This window comes from Buteo buteo, chromosome 8, assembly GCF_964188355.1.
Source record: "Buteo buteo chromosome 8, bButBut1.hap1.1, whole genome shotgun sequence".
Lineage (NCBI taxonomy): Eukaryota > Metazoa > Chordata > Aves > Accipitriformes > Accipitridae > Buteo > Buteo buteo.
In genome coordinates, this window is record NC_134178.1 from 43,485,311 (window position 1) to 43,505,258 (window position 19,948).

The window sequence follows — 19,948 nt, forward strand, 5'->3', positions numbered from 1 at the left end:
CAAGGATCTCGAAACATTTTGCCCTGCTCAGTGCATCCCACAGCGGGAGCTTTGTTACCTGAAGCAAAAACTTGATCAACAAGTCCCAACCTGAGCCTGGGACCGTGCTACCTTCTGCACCTCGTGGTTTGCTGAAAGCTGTGGCAATCTCTTCAGGAGAAACTCCTGGGATGTGGCAGTCACAACCCTCAGGAGAAGAAGTGAGGGAAAAAGATGTGTGCTGCCCAGCCCTATGCGAGGAGAAGGCTGGAAAGAAGTCTTTAGGGCAGGGCTGAGGTTTGACAGCCCTCACTTCTCCTTCTGCCCTCTGTGCATTCAGCCCCAGCTGCGAGGCTGAAGAATTGTTTCACACACTCCCCTTCAAGCAGCGTGGTGACTTTATGGCCGGGAGACACAGCTCATAAGGGAAGCAGGCAGGGGGAAACCGAAGCGGGCCTGTCTTCTGCTCCCACATAACCTGCTCCTAGGCAGAAGCTGCCGGACAAAGTGTTGGCCGCGGCCGCTCACGTGGCCAAAGCAAGAAATCACCCAGCGTCTGCCGCAGTGGGAAGCGGTTGCCCTAACTAGCACTCCTTGCCTAGCCCAGAGCTAGAGGGGAAACTGAGGCACGCAGCAGTGATGTGAGCCATCAAGCAGCCGGCGGGGAGGCCGAAGGCCAGAAGCGTTGTGGCCCCCCTGGCCCCGTAGGTTGCCATATCGTCTGTCAACCCTCACTGCCTGGAGCCTCGGTGGGGAGCAAGAAATCAACCCAGCACCTTTTTAACAGCAAAACGAGCCACCCGGGGATGGGGGGGGGGGGAAATTAAAAAATCCCACCCCCTCGCTTTCACCGGCCCTGGGAAGGCAAACCTCCTCCTTCGAGGGAAAAGGCCCCCTTCGCCTTCCTCCCCCCCATCATCCTCATCCCCATCCCCGTCGCCCCTTCCCGCCTGGGCTCGCCTCCTCGCCCCTTCCCCTTTTAAGGTGGCCCCGCGGGATACGCGGCTACGGGCGGCCCTCGGCTCTTTTTCCCCCCCTCCCTCCCGCCCAGGGTGGCCTTAAATCGGCTCCGCGCCGCCCGTAGCCGCATCGCAGGCGCCGGTCCGAAGGCGGGCGCTGCCATCCGACCGTCCCGGTCCCGGTCCCGGTCCCGGTCCCGGTTCCAGGGCGACAAGGAGGACACACCTCCTGCCCGGCTGTGGGTGATGCTTCCCCGGCAGCCCCCGGTGCGGTGCCGCCCCGGTGCTCCGGCATCTCCGCCGTGATCGGTGCATCTCGCCAGGTAAGAGGGAACCCTTCGCGTTTCGGGTACCGGCTTGGGGGTTTTTTTGGTTGGTTGGTTGGTTTTTTTTTTGGGGGGGACGCCAGGGATGCAGGGGTGACCTTGCGGTCCCATGGGTGCCCAGCGGTCGGCGCTGGGAAGGGGGGGGGGTACCCTGCCCCGCCACCCGGGTCCCTCAAACTTCACCTGCGCTTCACCGGGACCCTCCCCTGTCCTTGCACACCCTCCCCCGGGCACCTTCCAAAAGAGCATCATCCCATTCCCAGGCTGGAATTTTCCAGTTGGGGGGGTGATGCCCCCAGTCCTGGTGTCTGTCCCCCCGTGGCTGCAGCAGCCACGGAGTCAACGCTTGCCGGCATCTCCGACCAGGTTACCAAAAAAAAAAGGGTCCCGGGCAAACCGCTGCCCGCCCCCAGTCTCCCTCCCCCGAGAGGTTTTATGGCTTCTCTTCGTGATAGATACCGGGGAAAACGAAGTAGAGAAGGGTAACAGGGTTTGTGTGCAGGCACACGCAACCCCCGTGGGAACCGACCCCCGGGTGGGCATCCCCCGTGAGGAGCTCTGGAGAGATGGGCTGAGGAAGGTCTCTGTCCCTTTTCACCCCTGCCTGGCACATGGGGTGGCTGCCGAAGGGATGCGCTTGCTGGTTTTCTGGAGCAGAGTTTGGGGTGGATGTTCCTAGGTGAGTTGGAAAGTACTTTTTTTTTTTTTTTTTTTTTTTGCCCTCCTGTTCTTGCCACTCGCTCGCCCAACCCGGGGACAGGAGAGGAGGAATAGGCTCAACAGCTAGTGAATGAGAGGGAGAAACCCCCAGGTGCTGCAAACCTGGAGAGAAGCACCTGGTTCCTCAGTAACAACTCCTTAGGCAAACCTGCCAAGGGGCAATTTCTGTGCGCGCTTGGGAGAAGGGGTGTTCGGTTCAGCGGGGCAGCACCAAGCATCTCTGTAGCAGAGCAATAATGACAAGGAATAAATACCCATCCGGCAACTTGAAGCCCGCACAGCTCAGCGAGTGAGTGGGGGAGCATGAACGACGCAGCCTCTGCAGGTGCTTTCAGCTCTTTTCCTGGACCCGGAGGCCTCCTTGTGCAAAGCACGTATGCAGAGAGCATAGCAGGGTACAGCAGCTTCATGCACGATTCTGATCATCCACCTCCGCTCGGGCTTAAATCTCATCTGGTGCAAAAAGGGAAAAATAGACGGAGAGGTTCATGCCTTGCATTCCCGGACCGCCAAACAGCCTCAGACAGGGCTAGGACTGGGGGCCGTATAGCAAATTGGGAGATGGGTGCACAGAGACAGCAGGACAGGATCCTTGCAAAAGGGAGGCTATCGTTACTCTGAAATGAGATACCTTGGTAGGAGATTATGGGCAGATTGGTCTCAGGTAATGGAGAGGGTTACAGGGCAGGAGGGGGCCACTGGCAGAGCTGCATCTGACAGCCTGTGTCGCATCTGCTTGCAGCCGCGCACGCCGCCAAACCCCTTCTCTCCGTGCCTTGAAGCGGGATGCGGGGGCCAGGATCGCATTCGGTCGGTGGCTTGCTCCATGGTTTCCTGGAAGCTATCTGTTAGCGGGCACGCCTGGGACACGGACCGAACGTGAGTGCCAGCGGCCGAGGGCACGCTGTGCCGGCCCGGCGTGAGGCCAGGAGCTCGGTGGCTGTGATTCCTCGTCTCCCTCCCTCCTGGGAGCGACTTCAGTATCGCTTTCAGGGCACTTCAGTCTGCACTGAGTTAAGGCTCCGCAGGGCAGTTAATATACAGAGGTAGATGCGCTGAGCAGCTAATGCATGGTATCGGATATTTCAGGAATCGGATGAGATCAAATCAAAGCTCTTGGCTTCTTTGACATTTTCAGCGTAGTAATAATAATAATAATTACAATAACTGATAAACCATTTAGGCAACCTTGCGATCCCAAAGCAATTCAGCCAGCTGACACAGAGCACAGCTGAGATGCGGCCACCTTTACAGCGAAGGGCCTCAGCCTGACTTGCAAGACACTTAGCAGCCACGGGAGAGAAAGTAAAGCGGTTGGGCTGAGGATGCTTGCTCCCATGGCAAGGATTTTTAATGAACGAGGCTCCCGCACCTCTGTGCTTTGTTACGGTGTCATTTGGGAAGACTGTTGCCTAGGGAGCTGCACAGAGCTATAGAGCAGCTAAATGTATGCAAGAGAGAATTTACTTCCACGATGTACAGCCCTTAAATTCACATTCTTTCCGTGGTTTGGTAACGTCTTTGTGACTAGTGCTTGTGTCCTCGAACAGCATCTTCCCTGAAGAGCATCCGAGGGGCTACTGGACAGCTCAAGGCTGTGTCTCCTGCATACCCAGCATCCCTTCTTCTTGCCTGGTGCTTTCTGGCAGGGAACTTTTCCCTCCGCTTCAGCGGCAAGCCAGGAGATGTCCTTAGTATCAGAGAGCAAATTTGTACCTAGCAGGCAGCCTGCTGGCCAGAGCCTGGAGTGGATTCACTCCGGCTGTACCCCCGGATGGTTTTCTTCCCCTCTTCCCCACGGTAATCACCTGCCAGCAGCACTGCCCTGCACAGACCCCTGTTTCTCAGTGCTTTCACAGCTCTAGCCCCCCGCTGCCCCTCTGCCTCGGGGGGCTGGTGCCGCAGGCACGGTCACCTCCAGCTTCCCACCGATGCCTTGGGAGGCAACATTGCTGTCCCAGCCGTGAGGAGCCACCTCACAGCCCCATCCGTCTCCCAGAGCTTCCTCCAAGGTCTCTTCTTCCTCCTTTTCAGCACTCTCAATTGTCTTTCCTATTCCCAATATTTGGGAGCAATAAAGAGATCTCCTGACGTGTGCTGCAAGCCTTCGTACGTATGCCTACGAGGGATAAGATATTTGATAGGTTCCAAAGATGCCCTTTACTGAGCATGCAAAATTGCTCTGGGAAAGCTCTGCGATTATTCTGCAGGATGTACACAGGAAAGATGATATCTGTCCCCTTCCTCCTTGTACTTAATTGTTCCTAATAAAAGAAGAAGCCTAAAAAGGTGGTAATAAGCCAGACTGGAAGCCGGGTCCCACACGCCTGCAGGGCCCTGGAGAAGTCTAGAAGCGCTCTGCCCTTTTTGCTCCTGGCCTTTCTGTCTAATAATAAGCATTATGCTCGTCTGCGCCGCTTCCCATCCCGAGATCTCAAAGTACTCCGCATACGTGATTAAGAGCACTCCCTGCCCACATACAGAGCTGTTTGTCAGGATGACTACCCCCACTTTACAAGGGAGACACTGCAGCTGATAGCGTCAGAGCTGAGACAGCCCCAGATCGTCTGTCTCCCAGGCAAGGCCCCTGTATCTCTGAAAAGCACTTGCTGGGAAGCAGCTCAGCCTAACAGAACTGCGATTTAAAATCTACCGGTACCGTAAGAGACCAATAAATACAGCGCGTGGATGAGATCTGTGGCTACCGACGTCCTCCTCTCGGGCGCAGGCACGAGTGCCTGGAGCCCGCTCTTTGAAAGGGACGGTGGTCAGACCCTACCGATTTCTCTGGGTCGGGGTACGTTTCCAAACTGCAACGCGACCCGTGGTGAGCACGCTTATAAAAACTTGGTCCTTTATCCTTTCATGCTGTTTTAAGCTGTGCAGGCTCATAATTAAGAGCTTGAAGTCTCTTCTAGCTCACTCTCATGTGACATTAGTGCTCCCGAAGGTCCTTCCTTAAGAGCTCGAATTTATCTACTTTGCCAATGTTCCCAAGTGTTCAGTCAACTGCCTGGCTGGCTTCCCCTGCCGCGCAGTGGCGGGGGGCTGAGATCCTTTTCCCCGAGATAGATAAAAAATATTGCACTCTGCAAATTCCTCAGATTTATAAAATGTGAGCTAAGTTTCCTCAGGAGACGTGGCTTCCCAGGGCTGTGACACAGAACTGGGATCCACAGCCTCAGCACAGGGACCTTTAGATTTTGTTTGCTGGTCATCCCTCCTCTGAGCAGGTAATCCCACTAATGCCTGATGCAGGTAGAGAGATTCGTTAAGATGGGGCTAGTTAGCTCGGGGAGACAAACGAGGAGGGACATCGGGGTGAAAAACAAAGCAATCAACAATATAGAAGAGGGAGAATGAATGCTTCTCTACATGGCTTTTCTTAGTAGAGGAACTGGATCGCATTCAGGAAAATGTGAAAGGTAGCAATTTGATGATAAAAGTAAGTATTTTCACATGCTGTGCATAGTGGCATATGGAACTCGCTGCTACAAGATGCTGCTGGTGCTGAGTGTAGGATTCAGGAAAATCGGAGACATTTTGATGGATAATAGATCATTCATCACTGGACAGGACAGTCCATTTGAAATAGATCTAAATCTTCAGGCTTCAACCTCTCGCAATTGTCTAGCATAGGATTTCTTGTATCTTCCGAAACCCACAACATCGATCAATGTAAGAGAAAAAGGACAAAAGGAGACAGACATGTTTGAGTGAAGATCACTGGGGCATATTTTCATTTCCATGCAGAAGCAAAAAATATGTGTTTTGCAGCCTGTGTGCTGACACTTAGCTCTCACAGGTTTGGTTTCTGTCAGCTGGAGCAGGTTCAGGTTAAGTTCTGATGAGATTTGAGCTGGTCCAGTGGTGCTTACGCTGCCGTTTCCCCTGCCTGTGCTGTTGATTTTAATAGACTGCCAGCATCCTGGCAACTTTGTGTGGTGCTGGTTTATGAATACTGCTGCATTACAAAAGAAAATTGTATTGTCCTATTCTTTGGATGTTACCCCTTGGCAATGAGAGCAAGGGCATTTATTCCCAGGACAGTCAGCCTCTAGCCAAGCAAAGTGCTGGGATTACTTAGAGCTGAACAGGGTTAGCAGTCAGACAATCCCGGCTCCGGATAAAAGATTTTAGAGCAGCAACGTTGCCTCGTTCTGTAAGTTCACGTTTGTGGGTTTGCGTGTGGGAGTACAGGGCACATGGGAACTGCGTTTTGCTAGCAAAGCAGGATTGCTCCTCGGCAGCCCTTGTGTGGGAGAACTTGGAGAAAAAGCCAAGGACCAGGCAGGCAGCAGTAGCTTGCAGACCCTGCTTCCCCTGAGGTGATGCTCCCCGTGCAGCACTGCAGGGCAGCCTGGCTCCTAAGGACACTGCCTCTAAGGGCAGGGGTAGAGACACGGTTTTAGCAAGGCCCTCTGTGACCCACTAAAATCTCCCAGTACCTCTTGCTAGAAAGAGCACAGTTGATCCTTGCCTGGCAGGAACAGAGGTTGCTGGCTCCTCTCCCCCTCCGTGCCCCCGTCGTTAAATTAAGATAGTTAATATTCATCTCTGCCTGAGCCTTCCTCATTCCGAAAGCGTGCTAAAAACACAGCTGTAAGGGGATATTTCTCCACTGACCGGCAGATTGAATTATTACGGTTATGTCCATAGCTAAGGGTCAGGCAACAGTGAAAGCCCTGGCCGTGACCACAGCTATCGCTGCCATGTATTACTGCCATTCATCGGGGCAAAACTGCGCAAAGTGCCACCTCGGAGACCAGTGCTGGGCGAACCTGGGTGCCAGCAAGGGATCTTGTCCTCTCTGCCGTGCCAGGGTGCCTTCCTCACGGGAGGTGGTCCAGCCCGGCGCGCTCGTTGCGTCGTCCCCTCCGCTTTCTCCGGTGCAGATCGCCAAGGTGGTCTTATCTTTCTCCCTCCTGCTACCCCATCCCCTGGATCCTTCCCTCCCGCGGCCCTTCCCCCAGCCCAGACCCACACAAAGGTGAAAAGGAAGGAGGCACCGATGACTTTCCTGTATCTGCCAGCTTCCCTCTCCACCTCTGACGTGAATGAGGCCCTTCATGTGCTCCTCTTGAGCAAACACAGATGCTTTTGTTTTATGGGCTGGTGGGACGGGATGGAATTAATAAATCAGAGCGCCAGTGCTGCGCTGCCACATTCCTGCAATTTTAAGGCCAGATCACACACACAAAAAAAGCAGAAGCAAAATAGGCAATCTCTTGAGAGAGAGCTCAGATGCTTTGACTGTGCCTCCTGCTCGCTGTCCCACTTGGTCCCGTGCTCCCTCACCCTTGTTCATTCCTCCTTCTCCTTTCTCCCACTCTCATTCCCATTAACCTCATTTCTCCTGTTCCCTCTCCCTCCCTCAGGAGCCACTTTCAGTCATACCTTAGTATCCCACCTACATCCATTTTTCTTCCCTCACCTGCCTTTCTTCTAGCTTCCCTTACCCCCACCCCACACCAAGGTCTGCCCAAAGCTTGGGCATTCAGGTATGAAATTCAATGTCCCACACGCTAGCCCAAGCGCCAGGAAAGCTTCAGCTCTTATACCATGGACTATCTTCAGCTCTTATACCATCTCTTTTTATACCTGCTTCCTCCACCCCGCTTCAGTTTCTCCTCATAAGGCGAATGGTGCTGCCTGAGAGATTCAGTGAATGACTCTGGGAATAAACCACATGAATTATTACTGTTCTCCTCTCAGACATGGTATTTAACAGTGTTCCCGTGAGGAAAATTAGCTCCCGCCCCAGAACTGGTGGGCCTTCTTTCTCCTTGAAGGGTAACTAGAAATACTTTGCCAGGCTTTGCCCAAAATTAATTTTTTTGAGCCAGATAGCAAATTTTTAACATCTCTACTTGGCTACCATCAGGTGGTAAGGGGCTAGGAGAAGATCTTTTTCCTCCCCTATAATTAGCTAACTGTATGTTGGATTTCAGGAAGGCAATGCAAACCGTGCGGTTAGTATAAGATACTGTCAAGGGGCTGAGACACTTTTTATTCACTGCAAGGGCTGTTTTTTCTCTAATGAGCTTAGGCACTTGAAAGTCATTTCCCCAGAGTGCTTATACATTGTTGTGCTTATCTTACCTGTGGGGGAACTGAGGCACTGAAGCAGGTGAAATGATTTGCCCAGATCCACATACTTAAGCATAGTTGAAGCCAGAAAAAGAACGAAGAAATCTTGTTTCACAGTTGAGTGCTTTATCCTCTGGCCTCGGAGGAGGCCAGCAAAGACCTTTATCTTGTTTAGATGAAGGGATAGTTGTTCCAAGGGGATGCCGGGGCAAGGGTATCTTTCTGTACTAATATGTGTCTTAATGAGTCCTGTTGCTAAGCGGCTTCAATGATAGATCATGCATCTTCTTCACTAAGCATTGAAATAATTTTTTCATCATTAAAGCTAATACAGAATCCTCAGAAACATCCAAAACTCACAGCAGGGGCTCAAATTAGCAAGCAAACAGAAACCAAATCCTGATTATCCCTGTGCACCTCTACAAAGCCCACAGGCAGCATCTGCTGAAGTCAAACAGGAGCCTGGCGGAGCCGTATCTCGGGGCTGGGCTGGGCAGTCAGAGGCAAGCTGGCAAATCCTACCGCTCGCAAGGTCCACAGCAAGTTTCTTTCTGCCCGCAGACATGCATGCCAGCTCCTTATCTCTGGGGAAAGGGGGTAGGGGTGTTAACCACTGACTCCAGGTAGCTGAGGTGTCCCCTGGCAGGTCTTTAGAAAAGAGAAATTATTTGCATTTTGGCAGATCTCAGCCTGGCCAGCATTTCTCCCCCACCCTGTTTGTTTTTCCCCCCCCTCCTTGGAACCGCCTCCTCCATCTTACTCCCATCAACCTCTTGCAGCCTCTGTTTTGTCAACAACTAGGTATTTCAGGTGTCCTCTCCAATCCAGCCCCCTGCTCTGCCTTCACCCGCACGTCTTCCCTCCACGGTGGGATACCAGCACCTCTTGCGCTGTAGCAGCCCATAGGCTTCTCCATAGCTCCTCCAGTAATCTCAGTGCATTTCCCATTCTGGTTAGCAACTCTCATGCCATTTCCTGTTCTCCTCAAACCTACGGCGCTTGGCAGCACGTTATCAAATGATAACAGGAGCTTTCTTTACAGCAGAAATTATGTTTCTAGCTTCTATCTTAGAACAGGACTCTTGGAGCATTAAGGGAAACATAACAAACCTCTTATTACTCGATAGGCATCAGCAGCTCCATTACAAGGGAAGGCACAGGACACTGCTAAGCACTTTGCTAAGATCCAGTCATCACTGCTGACCTCTATGCTAAGAAGACTTTTGTGAGCGAATATAGTTTACCCCAAAGGATAATTAAAAGGATGATTAAAGGAAATTAAAAATTGCTCTTACCACCTCCACGAGCCTTCATGTATGGCACTCCCTTCTCTTGTCACCCTCTTGACAACAAATCCGGTACTGTTCACGTATCATGACCAGTGTCCCTACTTGCGCTCCCAGTCACATTAGCTTGCACACTTCATCCCACCTAGCAGCCTCTTCTGGAGGTGCTGCAGAGGACCCTTGTGACTCTCCTGTCAGCACCTACTCCCATTCAGCGGTAGATAAGCTGCCATCAGCAAGTTTTGTTCATAGTCCAGCAAGTCAAGCCACGCTTGGATTGTAGCTCCCTGGAAGTCAAACCAAGTCCTGTAGCTGTTGAACACTGGTGCAAAATAGTCACTAGGCATGATTTCTGCTCTTTTGTACTCCTTTCTGCATCACACTTACCAGGTAGCTAAAATCTGATACTAGGTATTTCTCTCCTAACCCTAACGTGGGTCCTGACCTGAGCATCAGGACAAACACGAATGGCCTAGAAATTAGTTTCAGCAGCAGAACCGGGAAGCCACTTTCTTCCTTCTTCCTCCCCAAGAGGTTTTGGGATGTTTCCCCTGCCTAGGAGCTGTTGCTGGCCCTTCGGGGGTATGTTTTGCAGAGCTGGTAAGGGATGGAAATAGTTCACACGTGCATGTGGGAAGCTGGGAATGCTTCACTTGGCTTGTTGACCTCCACAAACATCTTCACAGAGAACTGCTGTTGGCCTTGTCCTGCTGTAGCTCAGAAACACCAAGGCGTCTGTCATGCTGAGGACACACTGACAAGACGACCGTGGACCGGCATGCCAGGCTCCAGCCAGAGATGCAGGCTGTGTGCATGCTTGCAGGGGGTTGGGAAGGAAGGGGCTAGGATCAACCTTAGTAACATCATCCTAAGGTTAGCCCAGTTTGGGTAACACCCAACATCCCTTTGCTGGGAGAGAGTTAATAAGTTGAAGAAGGAGACTTGACTGCAGAAAGAGAGAAAAGACTGTTCACCAGACACATAATACACAGAAACTGTTTAAGGACAAAGACTGGGAAAAGCAACCAGAAGTGTGCTCCGTGGGTGGGAGATCATTGTCCAGCAAGGACAAATCAGACCCCTGTTTTAAGAGCTTCCTGAGTTTCTAGAGATCCAGTTTCTAGTTCTGCAGCTGCCACTTTTACCAGCATTGCTGTCTGTGGGGAGACAACGCACTGACCCAATGCTCAGAAAGCTTTTCGATAACCAGAGGGTGCTTTCCTCCCCCCAGCACAAGAAGAGAGCCAGATACACCCCCAGAACCAGGAAAGATTCAGATCCACTTCTAAGATTTGTAGCAGGAGCCCATTTCTTGTTTCAAGGAGAGGCTGCTCTTTGTCTGCCCTGATGTTTCAGACCAACCTGATCTGCCTTTGAAGTGAGCTCAAGAGAAGCTTTATAGACACCACGTGCAAAGACCACTTTCAGCCCAGGTTACCTTCATGTGCCATCAAGGACCACAGCAGAGAGCAAGCCCTATACAAGCAAGCCCTATGCACTCTCAAGAGAGAGAGCAGAGTTTGTTACTTGTGCTGTGAGCTAGTCCGCTCTCAATTCCCTCACAGGCTTCCTTGCCTTCCCAACAGACAAGCCTCTTCCATTTTAACGTGCGAGACGTGGAAAACCAGAAACCAAAACCTAAACCTTTTCTTCCTGGTAGGACTGGATTGTTGTCAGAAAGGGGTATTTGGCTTTTGCTGTTCCTCAGCTCCATCCCTTCGCCCCAATGCATCCACCGCGTACTTTTCCTACAAAGAAAAGCTTTTTTCTACCATGATGTAGGGTTATCTTCTGGCAGCTGCTGCCAGTGCCTAAGATATTTCATCTATTGCACTGACGGCTCCCCTGCTATTCCCAGAAGGTGGGAATTGCATATGGGTCTCTTGATTTCAGATGCCCTGGCACCTAATTTGGATGTGGGCTGCCTGTGATCCCGAGTCACCAGCTTCCCTGTTAGGACAGGGAAGGACAGCAGGACAACCTCAGCAGGGCACCGGCCATCACCTTCCTGCCCCTTCTTTCCTTCGCTCCCTTCCTCCCTTTTCATTTCATATGCAGCAGGCAGAAGAATAAACACTGTAGTCTTCTGACTCTCTAATTTTCATTCCGGTGTTTCTTTTAATCAAGCCCAAGCTATACAGATCAGCTGTGGCATTTAAGGTACAAATCAAGCAGCGGACCATAACGTATATCTATTGCAAAAGACAATTCTCTAGGCGCCACTTTATTTCTCAATTCTACATTTGTTTTTCAAAGTGTCTGCATGACACTTGGATGCCGCACAGCAAGTGGCAAATCTAATGAGTGCTGATGATTTATTCGGAGGAAGAAATCAGAATTAGCATTTTGGACCATCTCAGCTTGTTATGGAGTGAGCGTATTTCACACAGCTCAGAGAGCTGCAACAGCAAAAATGTCCATCAAGGAGACCAAAGTGGTGTTTCTCCTCTTTCCACTTCTCACTTAACCAACGCCTGCATGATGTGGTGGCAACTCATCGGTGCTGGCCAGCTGTTAATCTATGGAGCGGCCACCCATGAAAACGTTCTGCCCAAATTTGTTGTTTGCATAAGGCTTTTATTGATCACATAATTCAGCCAGCGTTCCCAAATAAAAACTCGGGGGGATTGTTGCCCATACACCGCAGCACCCTCTGTGCAATTTGGGGCCTGGACTCGGATTCTTCAGGGTGCCAGCACACACGTGTAACCGTTAAAATGTCAGTATTTCCACAGGTTTTGGGAAGCTAGTAGACATCTTTAGCTACGTCTGTGTCTTAAATGGCATAATTGCTATTCCACTCATTTGCAGTGTGATTTCAGCCAGAGCAGCTTCTCCTTCGGTTTCTTTTGCCCTCCCTAGGAGTAACCGGGAAGTCCAGCAGGGAAGAGCATTTCGACATTGCCTTTGAAAAGTAGGAGGAAAACAAGCTGTCTAAATCAATCAAGAGCGTGCATTAGTGATAGTATGTTCCTCCAGAGGTCTGCATTTGATGTCATATTGACACATAGCTAAGATCAAAGCCCATCTCTGCACCCTGGCTGCTACCAGGCCTTTGGGCCCCGGATCTTTACAAGGAGCTTGTGATCAATGTGATTTTTTTTTTTTTTTCCCCAAACAAGCACCTGTGAAATGTAATTATCCATCAAATATAATGCCTAATGCTTTTTTCTCTGAAAAAGTAATTCTTCTCTGTCTTTGAAAATGTTCTGGAAGCAAATACTATGGGTTCTTCCTTTCTGCTTTTGTAAGAAACCTGTAAAATGACAGCTCCCACTCCCACCGAACAGGCATCAGCTGTTAACTCAGTAGGGAAAGCTCTGGATGAAATGTACAGATACTTTGGAACAATCCGGTATTGGTTTTGCTTCCTTAGAATTATTTTGCCTCCTTGGAAGAAAGAAAGCTTTTTTTTTTTTTTTTTTGGATAATGCAGATATTGGGCTGATTCACGCTGATATGTTTGGAATGATTATTCTGTAATAGTCATCAGCGTCTAAAAAGCACCTCGGTTCTGCCAGAGCTTGGCAGCAGGGGAGAGAAGCCGATGTTTGAATAAGCCCCCGACTTCCCTTTCAAGAGAGGGTGACTTGAAGCAGAGAGGTCTCTCAGGAGAGAGCTGGCTTTCTCAGGAGACATCTGGTACCTCCTGCTTCTGTTTGGGCCTGAGCTGCCAATCTTTCTCCGGGTACTTCTGGCACCCCTGGATTACGGCTCTGCAGCACAGGAAAATTGGGACGGGGCGGAGGGCTGTGTCCCTCTGAGTCACAGCCCACCCTTGCCAAAACTCAGGGGGATGGGAAGGCAGTGACGGCTCGCACGGGTCAATTGGGAAGGACGTTTGGGTCCGGGCTGATTAAAAATAACCTCATTTAGACCTCCTTTTCCAGGCTCTGGAAGGCTCCCTGCATAGCTGGGCTTCGCAGCCAAGTTCAAGGTCTAGTCTATATCCGAACTGGGTTATCTCCGTTCCTGCTGATAGCCCAGATAGTGCCTGGATACCCTTGATCTACCTGGGGATAGCGGGCTGAGCCATACACTGTCTCAAAAGTATTGGCTCCCACGGGACCTAGCCAGCAGATTTAATTAGCTTCGTCAACGTTTCTTTTTTGTTTTCTGTAGGGTTTTTTTGCTTTTTTTTTTTTTTAGCTTGGGAACAAAGCACTGTATAAAGCATCACCCTCCCCCACTCTGTGCTGCTCAGACACGAGCCACACGTCTGGGATAAGGATGCTCTGGGGAAAGGTGCCGTGTTGAGCTGTTTATGGACCAAGGTTGGAGGAAGATGCTTGACTTGGGTCCACGGTGGAGGGATGGGGGGGGTGCACGGCGCATTCCGCAAGGATGAGCCTAGTTTCTGGGCTGAAGGAACTGCAGTCCCATATGGCGAAGGGATCGGAGCTGGCAGGGAGAGGATGAAGCCTTTCTTTACATCTGAGGAAGAAGCACGGGGGCTTGGGAAGGACGGCTGTTTCACTGGGAGTGACTCACTTCCCAGGGAAGTTGTCCCCGCAGGAGCCCGCGCACCGAGTGACAGAGTGTAGATGGGGCTGAGCCTTGAAACCCCACAGCTGCTGGTAGCTCCGCTCTCCCTGCCCTGGGGAAGGCCCTGGCCATCCTTTCCTATATTGTTTTATTATTTGTAGTTCTCTGGTTGTCTCTCCGGGGGGCTCGGTTAATTTTGCCTTGCCCTCTGTCCCCACAAGCGGTAGGGAAGTGCTCACCTCATTCAGATGGCCGGCCTCGCTTGCCCAGAGCCGTTCACGAGGTCTGCGGCAGAGGGATGATCAAAAACCCCAGCAGAAGAGCACCCTTCCACCTTCAGACAGGACCGCAGCAGTCTGCACTGCCCATGCTACTGGGAGGTCAAGATCCCAGTTGTGCGTTTAGGAAAGAGCCTTTCCCTCCCCTGTTCCATCATTAAAATTTCCCTTCCTAGAAAAAAATCACAGAATCATAGAATCATTTAGGTTGGAAAAGACCTTCACGATATACTCTTCCTCCTTTTTTTTTCCTTTGCTTTTCAGCCACCCAGTTCCAGCAGAGTTTAGGGGAGAAATTGCTATTTATTGAGCAGAAAACCAAACCTCCCTTTTCCTCTTCTGTTTCCCACCCCCACAAGAAATACAGCTGGATGGGAACCCTCGGGCACTGCCCTTTAGTTCTGGCCTCTCCTTTCCTACATTGATGCCATTCCTGCAGACCTGTGTCAGGTTCAGAGGAGTCCCTGCTGCTGAGAAATGTCCTGTTGTGGCTGTGTTTGCACAGTAATTACCCCTGCTTATCCCAGAGCAATAACCCATTCCACCCACTGCTGTGGTTCCTTGAATCCGTCCTCCCACTTTATTCTGCACGTCTCCAACAGGCAGGAGACTGCCCGGCGAGGGGAAGCGCTGCAGCATCTTAGCCTGTCTCAATTTTAAACAGTATTGAAGTTTCAGCTGAAGGCTCTGATGGGCCCGAGGGAATGGAGGGAGAGGGGACAGCCGCTTCCCGTGGATTTCAGCAAAGCCGAGACAGAGCCGTTGCTGATCACCACAAATACTGGCGCTGCCATGAATTATGCATTCCTTGTTTAAAGAGAGGTCGCTCTCATCAATAATTGAAAGCTCCCTGCTCTGCCTTCAGCATCACATCTCCCACACCGGGAGTTAGGGAACTCATGAAATCTGCATGGACTTCCTCAAGGTGGCTAGGGGCTGATGGAGAGAGGCAGCAAAACGCAGGCAAAACAAACCCAAAACCTTGCTGACGGTTTCGGTGCGTGAAATTAAGAGTCATCTGCACCTGCCGGCAGCTCTGCTTCAGTTCTGCCCCTCGCACCCCTCTCTCCTCCCCTCTCCACGCCTCTCTCCTCCCAGGGTACGCACAGAACGGCAGGTTTGCAAACATGGTACAAACCAAGGTGAGAGGGTGTTTCTTGAAGCTTTTGGCTCCATTAGCTGAGACTAGTTTGCTTTGGGTGCTTGCCTAGAAAATCTCTACAGTGGATGGCGGGATGTTCCCAGGGGACGGTTTGAACTGTGAAATTTGTCCCTCTGGGAAGATAATGATCTTTAGAGTCTGTGTCTCAGACTACAGACATACAGTCCTGAGGCTGGGGTTGGTCCAACATTCAGGGTCTTGTAAGCCTGGCTCAGACAGACTGGCTGCCTTGATCCGGAGGCTGCAAAATCATCTTTCTTGCAGAGCAAACTTTTCAAAAGGTTTGGTTCTCGTGCTGAATCAGGCAGGTGGAGGGCAGAACTGAAACCTCAGAACAGAATTACCCAAACCCATGTGATTCTAACCATTTCTGAGTTACCAAAGAAGACGTAAATTGAGCAGCGTTTCGACAGAGCTCTAGGAAAATCGCAGGCACCTGAACTCACACGTCAGCCTTATAAAACCCAGTCAGTTGGACCTTTCCCCAACTTTCACCTTTCTCTACCATTCACCCAACATGTCCTTTCAAACTATTCTGCAACTTAGGGAGAAAGTCATATATGCGACCTCTTAAAGTTGTACCTGAACGGTGAGGCCGGCTGGGATGTTCTCCAGCCTGGGAATCCTTACCCCTCTCCCAACATCTGAGCTGCCCTGCCTGGGACAAATTGGACCCTGTTGGTAATTTGTCAACAGCAGATGAAGGGATCGGTCACATGCGATGCTCTGAGCCTCAGCCAGATCTTGCTTCTCCTCAGCATCAATTTGGGGCATCCAGGCTGGGGCTGGGCTCTTCCCCCCATCTGTTTCTTTCATTCTCTTCTGCATCCTTTTGGATTAATGCCCCCGGCATGAGCACATGAGCTTAAACAGAGATGGGATGGTGTTATGTCCCGGGAATTGAGAAGTCTGACAAAGCAGCGTGAAGCGACAGTAGTACAAGAAACATTTTGTCTCTATCGTACTCAGCTTTGTGCTCTGTGTGTGTGTGTTTGTTTATTTTTTAATGGAGAACAGAAGATTGATGGATGAAATTAAGAAGAGGGATGTGTAATTGGAAAACAGCTCAAGAAGGCTACAGGCAGCATATTGAAGGCATCCATCAAACATTCAGCTAATGTTGTTAAGGGTGTGTAGCACAAACGAGGGCTGCAGGAGACACTGGGAAAAAAAGAAAAGGGAAGAGAAAGTGGAATAGGCAGGACAGGGGAAATAGCAAGGGAGGAGAAGAGCCAGCAAGAGACTACAATCAATAATATTTGTATTGCAATCGCATCCAAAGACTCCTCCTGTTGGGATCAGTGCAGGACTGTACAAGCACATTAAGAGACAGTCCCTGCCCTCTACAGCTAAAACCCAGGAATTACCGGATGATCGCTGGAGATGCATTTAGAAGAACACAAAATTTTCTTCTGATCTTGAATCTCATTTAATAGCATCTACTCTGAACGGGTTTAAAGGCAGAAGGAAGGTAGCTGCTTGTGCCAAGAATACACACAGTAATGCCTGCCAGCCAGGCACGCAATTAATCTGAGCCACTTAGGGGACTTTGTTTTTAATTATAAAAAGTAGGTAAAATATGTGCAGTAAACCTCTGTAAGCCCCACTGGGGCCATCAGCAGGCTACCCGGAGGCACTGACATGTGACTGGGTTTGGATGCTGTGTTTTCAAAAGGATGGGCTGATGCTTTAATGGACCACTTTGTGGGAAATATTCCATGTGGGGTAGACATTAAGAAAATGCAAAGGGCCTTTGTGTGGGGAAGGAGAGAAGACAAAGGCTAAAATTATTAGTAGGCCAGGGGATTCCTCTAGTCCTGGAGACAGGGAAGAAGAGAGACTCTTAAGGACTGAGAAAAGGCAGGTGAAAAATGTAAAGGAACAGAGAAAAGCAGAAGCATGATGGATGCAGGGGGTGGCAGTGGGGGAGAGAAGGTAACGTTTTAAAGAGAAAATAAAGTATTCCAAGACAGATCTTCTGAAAACGGGGTTAAAGTCAGCTCCTCTGTGAGGTTCACAAGTGACCTGGTGCTTTATGTGGGGTTTAACTTCTTCAGGATTGCATGCTTTGGAAAAGCAATAGAGAGAAGGTGCATGTAGAAATAAATGAGCAAGGAGCACCAGGGGTATTGCACACGCAGACAGCATCTCCACTTGTTTGCAGCGTTCGGGAAGCATGAACAGGGCTGGCTGTGAGGAGGAGGAGGAGAAAGAACTAGAAAGGGAATTCATTAAAGCTTTTCTAACTCTGATCCGCTCTCCTCTGTGCTCTCTTGGTAACACAGCTGCCACCGCCGCCTCCTCCTCTCCTTCCCTCCAGAAGCGACCTGAGTTTGCAGCAGCGGCAACCCGCTGCATAGAAACTGTGCCTGTATAATTAAGGCCTTTTATTAAAGGCAGAAAACACTGGCTGCCTGATCCTAGTGCAGGGAAGTTTGTAATTGCGAGCGTACTAGAGGAAGGAAGGAGCTGCGATGCCCCTGGACCAAGGTGCCTGCTGCCGTTACGAGGCAGCGCAGAGCCCTCCTTGGATTTCTTTGGTGGCTCCGTTCTCACGGTCCCGGACTGATGGGAAGCTTTGCTCTATGCTGCTAAGGGAAGGGATTTCCCGGAGGGCAAGCAGCCCCTGGTGTGGGTAACACCATCCTGCCCTGCGTCCAGCCTAGATCTGGAGCTTACCAAACACCTACGCCTTTGGCACTAAAGCTTGAAGGTGATTCTTGTGCCTGCCCTGGACCCAGCCCTCAGAAAGCAATGAAGTTACACAGAGCCAGCCTGTTTGCTGCACAAGGCTCCTGCTGGCATCACCAAAACTCAGCCACACAGGTTCCTTGGCCCACTTCTTCGTCGTTTTTTCCATAGCTTGAAAGTAGAGGAATGGGCACCACGGTGTTCCCTGAGCAAGGAGGTAAGAAGCGTTAGATCATCGCCATGAACGGTTGGTTTGGGGAGCAGTAGAGATAGGTTCCCTTGAGGGATTGCTCCAGCGTGGTACTATCGGTGTCTAACAAGGAATGAGCTCATGTTGCAGCAATTTCCTTTATAGGGCTTGTGAGTATCTGCTTGCCTGCCAGAAGACTTGCTGAGATGTGCTAGTCTTCTGTCAGATTTGGCTGAAATGGGTTTGATGGTTATTGGTGGCAGTGGGGCACTGATGAGCCCTGCAATCACATAATCCTTGGGTTTTTTCAGGACACAAAGGTAAAATGTCAGGGAAAGAATTAAAGACGGGTCTTAAGAAGATCCCAGAGGATGAATTTAGAAAAGCATCCCCTGATATCTTCCAGGAGTACCATGTGGCTGCTGTCACTGCAAAGCAGAGCCCTTTTGGACCAGTCGTCTGGTCTCACACAATTCTCTAAGGCTGAAGCAAGGCAATCCTTCCCCTTTGGACAGATGAGAAGCTGCTGGGCGCAAATCCTGGGCAAGCAGTTTCCTTTGCACAAAATGTGCCTATGTCCCTTTGAGGACTTTGGTTTTAGGCAACTGGCCTTCAGTACGCCTAGAAAATCCGCGGCAGAGCAGGGATTTAGAGCCAACCAATTTAAACCTCCTTTCCATCCTTTGTATCGGTGTGATGCCATCGCTCTCTTCCCTCAAACTGCCTTCAGCCTCGGAGAGCAAGAGGGCCTGCCGGGGCTGTGCCGTTCAGCAGCTCTCCAGTTCCCAGGGCGTGCGACTGTAGTTTCCCAGCAGAAATCTCTCTGCAGGAGGTTAATGAAAGTTTTATGCTCCCTTTCAGCCTCCTAATGAGCATCGCTGTGGTAGCGAGGAAGGAGAAGTATTTGGCATCAGAAAGGTAATCCCAGAGGAAACGGATTACAGATGTTACCAGGAGGGAGAGGGGAATAAAATCCAGCTATCAAACACCAGGCAGCCTGCTTGGAGCGATAGCAGAAAGTCCTCAGATGGTAACAAGTGACTTTGCTCTGTACCCTTCAGTTTTTCCTGAGCTGCTGTTCTCCAGCAGCAGAAGTGGATCCCTCTTTCTGGAGCACTGCTTTTGTTGCTGGTGTGTAATAACAGTATTGGGAGATTTCATACCCAGAGAGGGACCAAAGCAGAAGCTAGAAGTTGGAGGAAAACGTTCCTGACTGTGCCAGAGCCATACAGAAGGCAGCACGTGCACTAGGCAAGCCCATTTGATGTTGGACTTCCAGAAGTCATCTCTGGGATCTCTTGCTTGTATGACTTACTGCACGCAGGCTGTTAAGGGTCTTTCAAACAGGTGAGCCAGGACTGGGATCTCATCACACTATGACTTAAAACAGGAGTGAGTTATGTCCCTGAACAAGTGGTCTGCAATAGACGTCCAAATACATCTGTATTTTCCAAACTGATCATTAATGTTGGGTACTTTGTTGAAGGCATGGCTACCTTGAGAAGCCAAGGATCTGATTTCCAGACAGACTGACTGCTCATTAATCATATTAACTAGTGGGAGCTTAAAGTGCTCAACAATTGTGAAAAATCAAGCACAGGACTACTGTAGCCTGGGCCATCTGTAAATAAGCCACCCCCTGTTGTCAATTATTCCTGATACCTTTGTCTTTTATTTGTCTTTATTTTCTTTTAGTTCCTCTCACCTTATAGAAGGAGTTTCAAAACCAAAGGTTAAATGTTGCGATTCCTCAGATATCATGATCCTGTACATTACAGAAAT

At 50.4% G+C, this 19,948-nt stretch overlaps 1 protein-coding gene across 1 annotated transcript in view; it reads left to right on the top strand.

Annotated features, from left to right (window-relative positions):
* The first annotated feature begins 1,096 nt into the window (after positions 1-1,096).
* The window catches only part of LOC142033858 (galactosylgalactosylxylosylprotein 3-beta-glucuronosyltransferase 1-like), a 29,826-nt gene continuing 10,974 nt past the window's right edge, over positions 1,097-19,948 (top strand). Inside the window, exon 1 of the mRNA XM_075034371.1 lies at positions 1,097-1,261. The gene's annotated coding sequence lies outside the window, so the exon portion shown is untranslated. The remainder of the gene's footprint in view (positions 1,262-19,948) is intronic.